General features: G+C 38.0%; 1 pseudogene; it reads left to right on the plus strand.

The window, feature by feature from the left end:
- Positions 1-1,709: 1,709 nt before the first annotated feature.
- LOC110202701 (regulator of chromosome condensation pseudogene) lies at positions 1,710-6,538 on the plus strand (annotated as a pseudogene).
- Positions 6,539-14,977: the final 8,439 nt, after the last annotated feature.

A 14,977-nucleotide genomic window follows, 5' to 3' on the forward strand; every position in this document is an offset into this window, starting at 1 on the left:
GCTCATGCAAATGAAGCCGCCACAGCCCCCAGGTGTTCTTACCAAGTCTGACTAAGGAGGCAGTTTGCTCCATGCACCTCGGAATGAACATTTACCCCCTTACACTTTTCAACCACATCAGCCACAAACCTTTACTTATTTCAAGGTTCACAAAGGCACTAGGTTCAGGGTAAGGTGGCATGGTGAAAATTAGCATTAATGCCGATGTGCAAAAGATCATTAGGATCACAGGACCTAGAAGTAGAAGGGATCATTTTTTACTCTCATGAAGTCATTTTCAGGCGGTTCCTTGGCAGTAGGATCAGGTAAGTAATGGTGGCATAATTGATTTCTACCTTCAGGGGAAATGAGTAAACTTGTAGCTCCATTGAACTTGCTGAAACTCTTTCTTGGGAGTATCAGATCCCCAAAAAATCAAGAAAGTTCTTTCTTATTAGAGTTCTAGGAGACCACACACAAAGAAAGGAAAAGAAAAGGGCCAAATTGTTCAACCCAGGGGTGGGAAACCTGCAGCCTCGAGACCACATGTGGCCCTCTAGGTCCTCAAGTGCAGCCCTTTGCCTGAATCCAAACTTCACAGAACAAATCCCCTTAATAAAAGGATTTGTTTTGTAAAACTTGGACTTAGTCAAAAAGCCTCACCCAAGGACCACATGTGGCCTCAAGGCTTTACCCCTAGTTCAACCCCTCTGCCATGAGTCGTGGTACTGGTGGCACCTGGGAGAGCAGGGGAAAGTAAAGAAGAAAAGTAAAAGGAAAGAGAAGTCAAGAAACAATTACTTGGAAGATACCAATCATTACATTGACATTATATCTACTATGTTTCAAATTGTTGCATAAGGCATGAGAATCAAAAGATAATAATGGAACTCTGTATCTGGATGGAAATTACCTTCCATTGGGGAAAATAACATAAAACAAAATTAAGTATATACAAAATTAAAGAGAGGAACTGGACCTCGTTGGTATAGAGATCTTCTGGATATAAGGAAAAGACTTCTAAGAAACAGATAACTGCTTTTTCTGCAATTTATAGACTACAAACATTGCCTAGACCTTACAGCCCTGAGAGATTAAGTGACTTGCCTAGGGTCATACAGCCATCAATGTGTGAAGTGAGACTTGCCTTGGCCCAATGTCTGGTCCTTCTTCTTCTAGAAAAGAACCATATAAAAACCCACCAGGCTTAATAGATTTTGGCACCTCATTCTACCGGGTATCTCAGCACTTACTCTGACTTAACCTCACATTATTAGGTCATTCCCCTCAATATTGAGGTCATTCCCTTCAATAAAGCTTACTTGCTTCACTTTCTACTAGCTCTTGTGTCATTCCACATTAATCTTGTATTGCCATCCTCACCTGAGATGTGAAACCTCATCTTACAATTTCATTAAAATAGAGAAAAATGAAGTAATTTGCCTGAGGTCATACAAGTAATAAATAGCAGAGATAAGATTTGAACCCAGGTCTTTTGACACCAAATCCTGCGTTCTCTGTGTCTACCAATTTATACTGCAAGAGGACCATCTTAGTTGCTTAAGAAGCATGTGTTGCCCATGTAGGTTATATAACTGTCCACATCAATTTATTTGAATATGGTTTGTGGGGAGAGATAAATGAATATGTCTGGAATCTTACCCACCCCTCTATGAGAGACCTTTCTTTTTTAACTACCTAGGAACCCTCCTCAGAGAAGGAGTACTAGAATGGAATTATATTCCTCTGTCTCCTTAAATTTATTAGTCATAGGGAAATATCTTTTTTCTTAGATACAAACTACTTTCCTGATCACTATCCCTGATCACTATGGGATACAGCTTATATTGAAGACTCGACCTCCTTCCCACCAAATGTTTGTTACACAAAAGACCATCACAAATAGTGAACAATGAATAATCCCATTTATCTAAGTAGATAGCAAACAGAAATCAGAGAAGTACATTATAATCTGCATTAGTACTAAAACATAAAAATAGAAAGTAATTGGGAGCTAGCAATGAAATTTCTGATTTCTAATGGTATTTTCCAATTCTAATAAGCTATGAGTCTGTGATTGTGATTATTCATGTGCAATCTAGCTACTGCTGCTACTGCTGTCTACTACTACCACCACCACTCCTACCAGCTAAAACTTATATAGTGCTTTAACAACTGCAAAGCACTGCATATAAATTATCTCATTTTTGCTCTTCCCTTTGCCCTGGGGACTTTTTATTAAGTAGTCAGTGGTGTCAGCTCACAAACATCTCATTGCAAATGGATTAACTTTTCTTTAATTGAGGATGAGTACTTTTATTCACTCAGACACTTTTGGTTGGGTTTTAATTTATTCCATTAACATAATTCAGCCTTTTGTGGCTCATTAGATGCTTCCCCATTCTTGGGGAGCTAGATACTGCCGATGTTCTAATCACTCCACAAAGAGGACCTTAATTTTCTAGATTCCTCCATTCATCCTGGTAATTAATAATCTCTATTAAATTCAATCCATTAATAAATATCTATTAATTGTCTGCTTTTTGCCAGGTTCTTTGTTAGATACTGAAGATAGGAGTTCAATAAAACAATCTGTTTGTATTTAACAGTTACTCTGCAAGAGGCACTGATCTGTGGCAGCTTGGCAGTGCAGTGGATAGAATGCTAGGCCTGGAATCAAGAAGACCCAAGTTTATATCCAACCTTAAACCTATGTGAAGCTTAGCTGTGTGAACCAAGGCAAATCACCTAAATCTCTTTTTTTCTCAGTTTCCTCAACTGTAAAATGGGGATGGTAGTAGCACCTAGTTCATAGGGTTATTGTGAGGGTCAAATGAGATATTTGTACAGTACATAAGACAGTAGCAAACAATTAACATGGTAGGTGACTACCATGCTTCTAAAATTCCCTTTACTTCTCCCCCTCCCCCCCATTACACACACCAATGTTGCACATAGTGAGAACAGGTTTTAGCCTTCAAAGAAATTAGAATCCAATTGGTAGTAGTGGAGGGTACAACCCCAAAATAAGCATAACATGTGCAAATTCACTGATGTGGAAAGAAAAGATTTCTTTTCTTCAACATCTCTTAATGGATTATTTGTCTATGAGGGTCTAGATGGGTCAGAGTTCAAGACAATTCATCCCAAAGCATTAATTAAAACAAGAATCAGGCAACAGGGTTAATAAATTAATTTTTTAAATCCTTAAAAAGGGAGGAAATATGAGTCAAGTCTACATATGAAACAAGTGACAATGACTTAAAATATAAGACATAGATTCTGGGATTGCCAATGATGGCCACTTTGCATTCCCAATATCCTGTTAACCTGATGTTGTATTCATGCCAAATACAGGGTCGTATCCTGCCTTTTCCCCAGTGCCTTCATAATCTAGTGTGTCTGACAATGCTTTTAAGAATTTATTTCATGATTTCTCACTGGGTAAACTATATGTAAAATTTGTAAGAAATTCCAGGGATTTGTTTCTTTGACAGATATTTTCACAGCCATTGGCACATCCAATATTGTTTGGCTTACCTAGAATGCAGAGGAAAATGTCTTTATCCTTTTCATTTTTCCCATAACTGTTCATTTTTATCTTCCTGTTCTGTTAGCTAATACATGTACCTAACATTTCATTGTACTCTACAAGATCTTTTACCATTAACTTCATCATGGAACTGATTTTTTAAAAATTTAGTTAATAATTGATTCCTTTTGTTTTTATATAAAATTCATTTCTAAACATCCCTCGCTCCTCCCCTAGCCAATGACTCTTCCAAATATTTAAGTAAATGCTTCTCTGAATTCTTTATATTTGCTATTCCTTACACCTTAATAATATCCCATTATATTTTTGTTCCAAAACTTGTTTAGCTATTTTGCAAATAATTGATATTTACTTTATATCTACTTTATATCCACAAAATTAATGTACTTCATTAAGTATTTTAGACTACATGAGGGCATTCTTTTTATGACGTTTGCCTCCCTAGGGCAGATGCTGAGAATTAGGATCTCTGGGTGAAAAAGTATGAAAATTTTTATCATTTATGAAATGTAATTTCAAATTGCTTTCCAAAATGGGTGAACCAATTCACAATTCTACTAAGTCCATATAAGTGAGTCTGTATTTCTTCAGCCCATAAAATTGATTATTTATATCTTCTGTTATCCTTGCAAATTTGCCGAGTATGAGATGAAGCAGCAGAGTCATTTTGATTTGCATTTCTTTTCTTAGTGATTTAATTTGTGATATGATTATTAATAGTTCATAATTCTTTTTGAGTCATATCCTTCAACTATTTGTACTTTGAGAAGGAGCTCTTTGTCTTTCATATTTGTTTCTGTTGTGTATGTATCTTGGATGTCAAACTCAACAGAAATATTTAGTACAAATAGTTTTTCTAAATCAGCAGTTTCCTTTTTTATCCAAACTGTATTAATTTTATTCATACAAAACCTTCTCAATTTCATGTAATTAAAATCATATACTCTCTCTTTTGTGAATGTCTCTATTCTTTCTTGGTAAAGATTTCTCTTCCACCTCTAGCTGTGAAGGGTATTTCAACTTCCCTTAAATGTATTCATTAATTTGTATCTGTTTGCTTGCTTGTTTGTTTGTTTGTTTATTTCAGGGTATGACCATTTAAGTAGGCTATCCATTTGGAAAGTGTTATGACACATACTGTAAAATGGTGGTGGAAATCTATTTTTGAGGAGAGGAGATTCATACTACTTTCTGGCTTCCCCAGCAATTCTTATTTAAAAAAAAAAAGAGTCCTTCCCAAAGTGGTGTACATTCTCTAAGATTTTATCAAACATGAGCACTTGAGTTCAGTTGCTCCTTAATCTTAATCTTGTTTATTAGTCTTTGTACTATTTCTGTTGAGTTTAACATCCAAGATACCTATTATTTGACATTTATTATTCTCAAGCAGTTTAGTCACAAATTACAGAAGAGATATAGAATGATAGAATAGAAAGATCATGAGTTTTTTGAGGATGACGTAGACATGGGCATGTTTGTAGGCAGTAGGGAAGGCATTGGTAGACAGAGAGAGCTAGAAGATAAGTGAAAGAGTGGGAGTGATGAAGCAATTTGTTGGAGGAGATGAGATAGAATGACGTCACTTGTCCAGGTAAAGGTTTTTGTCTTGGTAATGAGTAAGGCCACCTCTTCATGTGAGACAAAGGGCACAGGATGATAGCAAAAGGTGTCTGAGTGATATGAGATAAGGAAGATGGGTGAATAGTGAGCTCACAGTGAATGGCCTCAGTTTTTTCAGTAAAATATGAGATAGGTAATTTGAAGCCTAGCCTAGAAAGTGGGGAGGTCACCAACACGCCAGCTAAATGCTTGAATGAGAGAAATATCCTCCAGGAGAAAATACCACCACTGAAAGCAAATGAGTAAAAATCTACCAAAAGTCTTACTACACTGAAGCAGGCTTGGTGCTGACCCTGGGCCAGGAGGATGTGGCCCAGATGGGGCTCAGCTAAGAAGTGGTAGGGAAGAAGCAACTGGCCCTGGTCCCCATGCCTGAAGGTACCATAAAGGCAGAGGCTGGAAGGATGCACACTGTGTAACTGGAAAAAAGTGTTCAAGTCTACACTTTCACCTGCAATGATGAGGGTGCCTTTGGGAGCAATACAAGCACAGATAGCTGAGAAACTGTTCCAGAGATAGTGGTGCTGCTTTCAGATGGAGACAACAACATTGTAGCATTAACCAAGGACAGGCAAGTTCTCCTCTGGGGATCCTTCTGAGACAATAATGAAGATATTGGCCTCCTGAAGCCCATGAAGAAAAGTATGGTCCCTGTACAGGCTCATCTTGAGATGCCTGTGATGAAGTTTGCATCAGGCAATGACCACCTACTGATGCTGACAGTAGATGGCAACCTGTGTACTCTAGGCTTTGGGAACAGGGCCAGCTGGTTTGGGTGCCTGAGTTCTTTGCCAACCATGGGAGTCAGAAAGGGCTTGAGTAGCTGCTGATCCCCCAATATGTGCTCCTGAAATCCAAGGGCCAGCAGGGCTCTCTCCTATTTTAGAATGTCATCTATGGGGCCCATTTCACCTTCATAAGGGCCATGTTTATGACTCTGACCTCTCCAACGACTACCAGCTTGGTACCCAAAGCATGAAGCCTTGCTTTGTCCCAACCTATCCCTAATCTGACAACATTCAAGAACTCTGTCATGTCCTAGATGGTCTTCTCTGTGGGGCAGCATCATACAGTTTGTTTGGATAAGGTTGACTGCCAGCAACTGGGACTTGGGGTAGGGGCCAATGAGAAGAGCAGTCTCCCAGTCATTCCAAAGCTCCATGTCATCTCATCATTGCCTGCACTTACTTGGTTGGCTATGGGGCAGCCAAGGAAGGCTGAGCATTTGCCAAGGGCATGGGGCACCAATTTCAAGATGAGTGTGGGAGAGGATTACAATGTCTGGGGCCCAGTGGTGACATAGGGCAAACAGTCAGAGAATTAGATGGTTCTGTCAGTGTCCAGTGGGGGCAACACACAGTCTTATTGGTCAGAAACAGGAGCTGACGAAACCCTTAATGAAACTGGTTGCTTTTCCTCCTCTGCCCTCCACTGGAAATCTGTGACTCCTCCAGGTGTCAGCAGAAAAACTCCATCTATAAACCTCTACCTGGCCTCTCCAGCAGCAGAAATTGAATCTTCACTCCTTTGTGCAACATCAGGATGAAGAGATTGCATTGAAACATGCAAGGAATGAATAAATGGGCAGTTCCCACCCCAGAGGTGCTGCTCTATAGTCTGTCTGATGCTGTTCCTCTTCAGGTCCCCTTACCATGTCCACCTTCTGACTCTGGACTAATGTTCACTGGAAGAATGTGGTTGGAGCCTCTGAAGGTCCTCTCTCACTCTGCCTCTCTTCCCAAACCACCAAAACACCAAAGATTTCTCCTCTGGGATGTCCAGTTCACATTATGTAAAGTTAATAAAACATCTATTGAATAATTGGATTTATTTTCCCACTTCTCACCTTCTTCAATCCTCTCCTCTTCAAACCTCTGTCCCTGTATCCACAACTCTACCTTACTATCCCCTTCTCTCTCTGTCTAGGGCTTTCAGTTAAGGATAATATTTACCCACCAGAAAGGAATTGAGCATGGTTAATGCCCAGAACCTCAATCAGGCATCTCAGCCCAGATCCCCCAGGAAGAGTCCTGGACAGGACAGGTCAAAGAAGACATTAGTAGGGTAAATGGCAGTGCTCAGAATGTGGACCAAGCTACTTCCCTCCAGCTCATAGCTTCCTCCAGGACAGTGAGTGCCTAGGTCATGGAAGCAAGGCAAGGAAAACCCAGCTCACCAAGAAAAGGGGACAATCAGCAATTCCTACTAACACAGTCTAACTAGCCCTCAATGCATCATCATCCCCAACAGACTAGTCTGATGTCATGCCTCCCTCTGAGCTCTTGCAGTTAAATTGCTATTACCCTGAAATGCAATCATGTCCCCACCCCTTCTCCTGGGAAGGAGAACTACCTTTTTATAAACTAATTTATGACAATATGAAAATGGGAGGGATGTGTAAGTAAGAAAGGAGGGGAGGGTCCTTGAAAGAGAAGAACATCAATTTGTACAGTAGCTCAGAAAATAGTTTTGAATCATTTTAAAGTATTTTGGTCAGAGAGAGTAAAATCTTTTAACACTTAGTACCATCTTTTACAATTTTTATTTCTCCTTAAACTAGAATAAGGTGTCTTCTACCTAGGTGGCACAATGGATAGAACACTGGTCCTGGAGTTAGGAAGATCTGAGTTCAAATCTAGCCTCATATTTTTACTAGCTGTATGACACTGGGCAAGTCACTTAACCCTGTTTGCTTCAGTTTCCTCATCTGTACAGGAGAAATGATTATTAATAACCAATATCTTGGGGAGATTCAGAAATCTCCCTTTCTTCCAATTTCCTGATTTTAAAAAGTTCAGTCCCTTGAAGGACATTACTGATAATGAAATTTAATTAACTCAGACCCCATCAACCTTACTAGAAATTTAATCTAAGGTAGGGAAGCCCACAGTGTTCTGCCCAAGCTTGGATGGAGACAGATTCTTTTTCCTAAATAACCCAAAGTTGTGGGTGGTCTGAATATAGAGATACTTTCCACATAATGTCACTCTCAGTCCCTTACTGAATACCTAACTCTTCTAGGAGTATATAAACTATGAGCCCACTGCCATGATTATCTTTGGTCTAAGAGAGAGGGCCAAATGACCACATTATTAAATTACCCTGAAAGTATCTCTCAAACCTTTTTAATTGTCACATATAAAATGAGCTGGAGAAGGAAAAAAAGCATCTTCACTAAGAAAAACTCCAAAGGGGTCACAAAAAGTTGGACACAACTGAAAATGGCTAAACAACAAGTTTTCTACAAAATTTTCCTTTTTGGTTGAACACTATAATAGTTCCTGTAGATGTGGACATGAATGTGGGACCTACTGAATATTTTTTTTTATCTGTTTCTGAACACTGCAAAATTCTTTGTTAGGTTATAACATGTCCCTCCATGATAGCACTTTGACAGTGAGCTCCATTTCCTCTTATTTCCTTTCCTTTTTACAGGTAATATCTTTGCTGCTTGAGTCAACACATGCCTTTTCACTTTTTTTCCTCTTTTTTTTTCCTCTTAAATCTAGCCTGGTCTTTGTCACTAGCAATCAGATAGTGCACCAAATGGGAAGGTGTGAAATAAATGTGAGACATGGGCCAGGAGGAGCAGTGAAGACTGACTCAGTTTATTCATCTGAGGGTACAGGATATATAGAGAAAATCTAGCCTAACTTCAAAGAGTCCTCCCCTTGAGACACTCCCCAAAACATCTGCTGAGGACGTGACAACATGCATTTCCTCGTTATCAGGGTTCCTAGATTGCGTTGTGTTTTCCAAGGTTTTCCCACCACCTGCATAGAGGAGTAGAATGTAAATCTAAGTTTCAAAGAGTGAGAAGGAATGTCTCAGAAAACCTCCTCTGCAGGGGGAGATTTGGAGAGCCCTGCTTTCTAAATAATTGAGCCCTGTGGGTTAAGACTGGGCAAGAGTCAAACTCTGTCCTGGATCTTGAAAGCAGATCAGACTCTTTAGAGCCAGCCCTCAACAGGTCTTCTCATTTTTATGTAAGAAAATACACATGGTAGCCAAATATAAATGAAAAATATCTTTCCTTCCACTCAACTAAGTCTTTTTTTCCATTCTGATTCTTCAAAAATGGAAATTCAATTGTGTTTCTGAGTGTGTGTGTGTGTGTGTGTGTGTGTGTGTGTGTGTGTGTATAAAGTGACTATTATGGCAAGTCACTGTTCTAGAAGCTAAACAGAAAGAAAAAAATCACAGTTTCTACCCTCCCAAGGAACTTAAATTTTACTCCAAGAAATAGAGCATATACTCAGATAAGTAAAGAAAAAGAGAGTTAAAATCAAGTGCTCTGATCTAAGACACTTCATAGAGGAGGCTAATACCTTCATCGTGGAGATTAACACTTCTCCAGGAATCAGAGTTAAAGGAAGTGAAAGAATTTAACCACCTGAGATGAGTAGGGCATGCAACAGAGGAATGAGGCAGGTCCTACATGAGTCTACAGAGATAAAAAAAAAAATAAATCGAGATAGAAGAATGACTAGAAATCCTGTTTGATTGCACTGTGGAATATGTGAAGGGGAGTCTTGGGAAATATGCCTGAAAGGGTAGGCCAAAGCCACATTGTAACTTAGGTGCAAAACTGAGGAGTTCATATTTTATCTTATATATAATAGGGAGATACTGGAGGATTTTGATCAAAGGAATGAGCTGAAAACTAAGAAAATCATTTTGGTGGCAGAATGGATTAGGAAAGGTAGACACTAAAGTCAAGGACACCACTTGGCTGATAAAATAACCTAGGGAAAAAGTGATGGCATAAAAACAGAGGACTATGAATGATAAGTCAAATGGATGACACAAAAAAAAAAGAGAAAAGAGATCATTGTGGACTAGGATGGTCAGGGAAGATTTCCTAGAAAATGTGGACATATGGGGCTATGTAACACTCTCCATGTAATTGAGAGATATTTAATAAAATAAATACAAATACAATAGAACATAAATAATGTTAATATGTGGTTTTCTAAGTCAACATATAGCCCACAGAGATCCTTATATACTGTTTAGTTGCCCCATGTCTATTTGAATTTTACCTCACTGTCTTAAAAAATGTGCAGATTTTGTTAGGCAGAAAGGAGCATGAGCAGAGGTGACAATTTCTAGTTCTATCTTCTTTTATCTAACTCTTCTTCCAAGGAATATTCTGAGCATGAAATGAGATTCTTATCACCTAAGGCAAGGTCACCAAAAGTGTAGAATAATGGGACTATCAATAGTCAGGGTTAATAAGGAGAAGATAATTAGGGAAAATGAGAGGTCACATTGAAAAATACCCTAAATTAGAACAGCATTTATTTTATAAGGGTTGATTTGTCATTTCTACCTTTCCCACAGGAAGGGGTTCATTTTAACATTTTTCCTACAAATTATTGGACTGATAAAAAACACATTTTTCTAGAGGGTCCTTTCGGAGTTAGAGAGAAAAATCATGTCTTCCAATTTTCCAAGGATCTTCCTTTAATGATTTAAGTGTTTGGAGTACCCTTCTTGCTGAATTAAGTCAGTGGGGAGAACAGGAGGGAACTAAGTTTTTCCCCTTTTTTATGGTCTTCTTTTGATTTAGTGTCAACTAGAATTTTATAAGAAAAGTTATAGATTAGACTACTGGGGTGTGGTGAATAGAGCACTGGTCTGGGAGTCAGAAGGCCTGAGTTTCAGTCCAGAATCTGTTCTTCAGGGGAAATAGTTGTAATTGCATAGGACTGTAATAAAGGAAGTGCTTATAGATTACAAACCACTATATAAATAGGAGTTATTATTAGCTCTAATTTAAATAGCTAAGTTGTTTAACAGTGAGCTCTGCTTCTTTACCTGAGGCAGCCTGATTTTTTCCTTGTGCATCGTTTTTTTTTCCTTTTTGTAATGAAGGCTTTTCCATTCATATATTCACAAAAGCTTAACACATGGGAAGGCTCAGAAAAATACCTACTACCCCACAGGAATACACAAAATACAGGTCATGGGAAATGTTATTGTTTCTCAAAATTCTAGGGGCATTTAATCTTATTGATACTAAATGAATTCTTGGTAAAACTGAGTGATTATCTCTAGAGGGAGGGGAGCAGTAGTAGGGAAATTGAATAGCATCATTAATGAGGTTACCTTTAGCCTTATCACTGTTTCTAGGGTTTGTTTGTTGTTGGTTTTTTTGCACTATCTTTTGCTATGCAATACCACAAAAGCCCCACAGTAAGTGGGAGGAAGAATGGGGTAGGTGGACAGCATAGAATGAGAGCAGAGGCTATCCAAGTTCTAGCTACTGCCCAAAGAACTAGTGAATGGGAAAAGTAACCCTAATACCTTACTTAAGATCTACCATATGAACAAGGGCATTTCAAAGGGATTGGAAACAATGGATGGTGAGTAGGTTATGCGGATGTGAGGAACAAAACTTTGTAGGCTGCTGGAAAGGGCAATATAGAAAATACTGGAAATCCAAATAAAAACATGTCACTAGATGGTAACGACAACAACAACAACAATAATAAGTACTCATATACTGCTTTGTGTTTGCAAAATACATATATGCTATGTAATTTATTCTTCATTTAGAGGTCAGACTGTGGAGAGTGGTTCAGGTGTGAAAGAATTCACTTAGACTTCTCTTCTAGCCATTGGGAGCTTTATTAATGTGAAAGTATGTGGATCTTTACTGTAGCAATATGGCTGAGTGAAGGTACTGGTATTTGGGGGGACTAGGCTTATACAGACAGAAAGCCATACAGCCTGTAGATGTTCAGGATGGTGATGTAGTTTCAGAGCTTTATGGTGGTTAAAGATTAAAGACGGGACAAGGGGGACACAGATTACAAATTAAGAACAGGATAAGATGGATTGAGGGGACAAAAGAAAAGAGAGACAGAAGCAATTCTTTTGGCACAAATTAAGAAGTTTTATGGTATTTCAAGATAAGAGGAAAAGAACTTTAAGATGCTCTCAAGTTACAGGATGAGCTACAGAATGAGCCCCCTCTTCCCGAGGAAGGGTCTCACAAGGTAATGGAAAAACAACTATTAATATTTTTCTTAACCTCTACGGTACCATTTGTATTCACATCACTAACACTAACCATGTGAGGTGTTACTATTACTGGCTTCATTTTATAGTTAAGAAAACAGGCTGAAAGAATTTAAGTGACTTGCCCAAAATCACACTACTAGGAAGTATCTGAGGTGGAATTTGAACTCCTCTTCCTTACTATAAGTCCAGCATTCTTCCATATGTACCACCAAGTTACTCAATATAAGACTCCTTACATTAAAGCAAAGCAAGTAAAAAATTCTCATTTATTTCCCGCTCATGATCAGAATCCCAGTGATATGATTCTGTGTTGGGGCAAATCTGATGTTCCCTTTTCCCTTCCTTCTCCTACAAAATGAATGTCATTCATTAATTATAATAATAATAATACAAAACACTTTGTTTCAAAAAAGGGCAGTACTTTTGCCAGTAGTTTATTGTAAAATATAAAATAAAGTGAAAACATGAGGAAAGATCAATGGACAGTTTTGAGAAGTCATTTATTTGGTTACTATAGGAGCCCAGGAAGACAAGAAAGTGTGTTTTGTTTTATCACTCGTGACAGATTACATTAAATTAGATAAAACTATAAAACGAATAAAATAATGTTAAGTGTGAAGCACATCCTAATCTCACTGAACTGCCGGTTGACTTGTATCTGCTCAAGTCAAGAATCCACTATTTTATTCATGAGTATTCCCTTTGCTATTACAGATCTCAGCCTCTTTATGTCTTCCTTAATCTGTAGATGGTTTTTGAGAGTATAGCAAAAAAATACATCAGTATGTGACTGTTTTTGTTTCATGGACTCCTTTGGTAATCTGGTAAAATCTATGGATCCTTTTTCAGAATAATATTTTAAATGCGTAAAATAAAATATATGGAGTTATAAAGGAAACCAATTATGTTGAAATACAATTATCAAAAATTTTTAAAAAGAAATGTTCATGACCCCCATGTTAACAACATCTTCTCTAAATGGATTAAGAATTGAAATGCCACAATCATAAGTAGTCTATTTTCCATATAATAGACTTGGCTCCATTATCAAGATCTTTCCAGGTTGGTAGGATTTTTCAATGTTTCTCTTTCACTGACATAGTTTTGAAGAAACTAAGGTCATTTCCCAGTCAGAATGAAGCATCCCATGATGAATCATCAGAGTAGGACTTTAGTATAGTATCGGCTCATTGCTAAAAGGATTTGAGTTAATGATTACCTGGGAGACATATTCATTGTTTGAAAATGGATTTTTCACCTTTAAAATATATAAAGCATAGAGCACATGAAATTTGAGCTTTTGTCAGTGGTGAGTAGATATAAATTGTTTACATATGCATGCCATGGAGGGTGTGGGGGAACCCTAACAGATAGAATCCTGGATTACTGTCTATATGTAAATACCTGCCATTGTCTGCAGAAATCATCCAGATCACATTCCACGACCAGTCCCTGCAGGCATGTTTCAATATCAATAGGCCTGTGCTTCTATTCTGACCATGAGATACTACTATGAAATTTAGCACTGGCCCAAGGATCTATAGTCCAAATGATATAAGATTCAATAATACAAGATCATTAAAAAAAAAGATGAAATAACTGTCTATAAGCCTTTTTGTCATAATATACAAGTAGTCATCACAATTCACAGTCTCACCTTCTCATATTTGTTATACCTGTGTTATTTAGACTGTCTTTTTTGTTATCATTTGATGATGAGTAGAAGTGAATGAGCCATATTTGAGGTTTTATCTATTCTCATAGATTTCTAAAGTATATTCCTTATAATGGGAGAAGAGTAGTATGACAAATAGTCAGCCTTGAGGTTCAGAAGACTAGAATACAAGCTGTGTGACCATAGTGGGTATGTGTGACTCAAGTCCTAGCACCCTGAAAAATTCTTTAAGACCGTAATTTACAGATGAGTTGCCAATCTGTATCTTTTGAGGGCATTATTGTACTACAAGTTTCCTTCCCCAATGAAATCATGGGTTAAGACCCTTCTTCCTCCAAAATAAATAAATAAATGAATGAAATGGCAATGTTTTATAGTATATACTTTTGAGTAAAGAAAGCACGAATATTTTTCCCTAATACAAATTCAAGCTTTGGATTATATTTGCCAGATACATTGGACATTGATTGTGGCAGCTCTGAGCAGTAATCAGCCTAGCTTCAGTTCCTCAATCTGTTATCAAGTTTTTTGAGAGGTTCCCAAAGTAACAATGGAATAGGAACCCAAAGGAAAATATATGCTGTGGAGAAGTAAGGCTAAGAAGAATATGGAAGAGAATATGGGATGAATTAGGGGTGGGGGGAGAGATGAGTATGGGATTAGTTAGAGGAGTGGTGGGGGAGAGATTTTCACCTTATCAGAGAGCAACAGAGGAGAAGAATCTGGGATTTTACCTATCGTGGAATAGGGGAAAACAGTTAAATTCATTGGGGCTCACATTGTCAGGGGTCCTATGATGACTGAGTATAGCATCAATCAAGAGTAATGGTATCTTCTCCTATAGCTGGCCATTCCAAACACAGGGTAACTTGCAATCTAAGTGATGGGTAGAATCAGCAGAGAATTCTGTGTAATATAACTGCCATTAAAAGTCCCTGAGGTAAGCTGAAGTCATACATAGTGACATAGCCTCATAACAACATGGTGAAGACCAAGTCCTACTCAGAACATATCTTGCCATCAGAGAAAGAACTTGGCTATCATACCTTTGGTTCTCTGTGACTCAGGATCAAACTTTTAATGTAATCCTTCTAGTGCTTCTGGTTGCCTAAGGCCTGAGA

This window comes from Phascolarctos cinereus, unplaced genomic scaffold (genome assembly GCF_003287225.1).
Source record: "Phascolarctos cinereus isolate Bilbo 61053 unplaced genomic scaffold, phaCin_HiC Scaffold_3;HRSCAF=262, whole genome shotgun sequence".
In the NCBI taxonomy this organism is placed as follows: Eukaryota; Metazoa; Chordata; class Mammalia; order Diprotodontia; family Phascolarctidae; genus Phascolarctos; species Phascolarctos cinereus.